A 222-nucleotide genomic window follows, 5' to 3' on the forward strand; every position below is an offset into this window, starting at 1 on the left:
TGGGTTTGGTTCCTGAAAAATAACTACCACTGCCATAAAAACCCAAGAAAAATCAAAACCTGCTAGTATAATAAAAATGGCATTCATGAAGAGAAAACAAAAAGGCTATCTACAACCAAAGGAACCAACAAAAACAGAAAACAAACAGTAAATCAGAAAGAAAGGAGCAAAAGACACCTAAGACAACCAAACAATAATCAATAAAATGCTAGGAATAAATCA

The sequence above is a fragment of the Galeopterus variegatus genome, unplaced genomic scaffold (assembly GCF_000696425.1).
Source record: "Galeopterus variegatus unplaced genomic scaffold, G_variegatus-3.0.2 Scaffold1613, whole genome shotgun sequence".
In the NCBI taxonomy this organism is placed as follows: domain Eukaryota; kingdom Metazoa; phylum Chordata; class Mammalia; order Dermoptera; family Cynocephalidae; genus Galeopterus; species Galeopterus variegatus.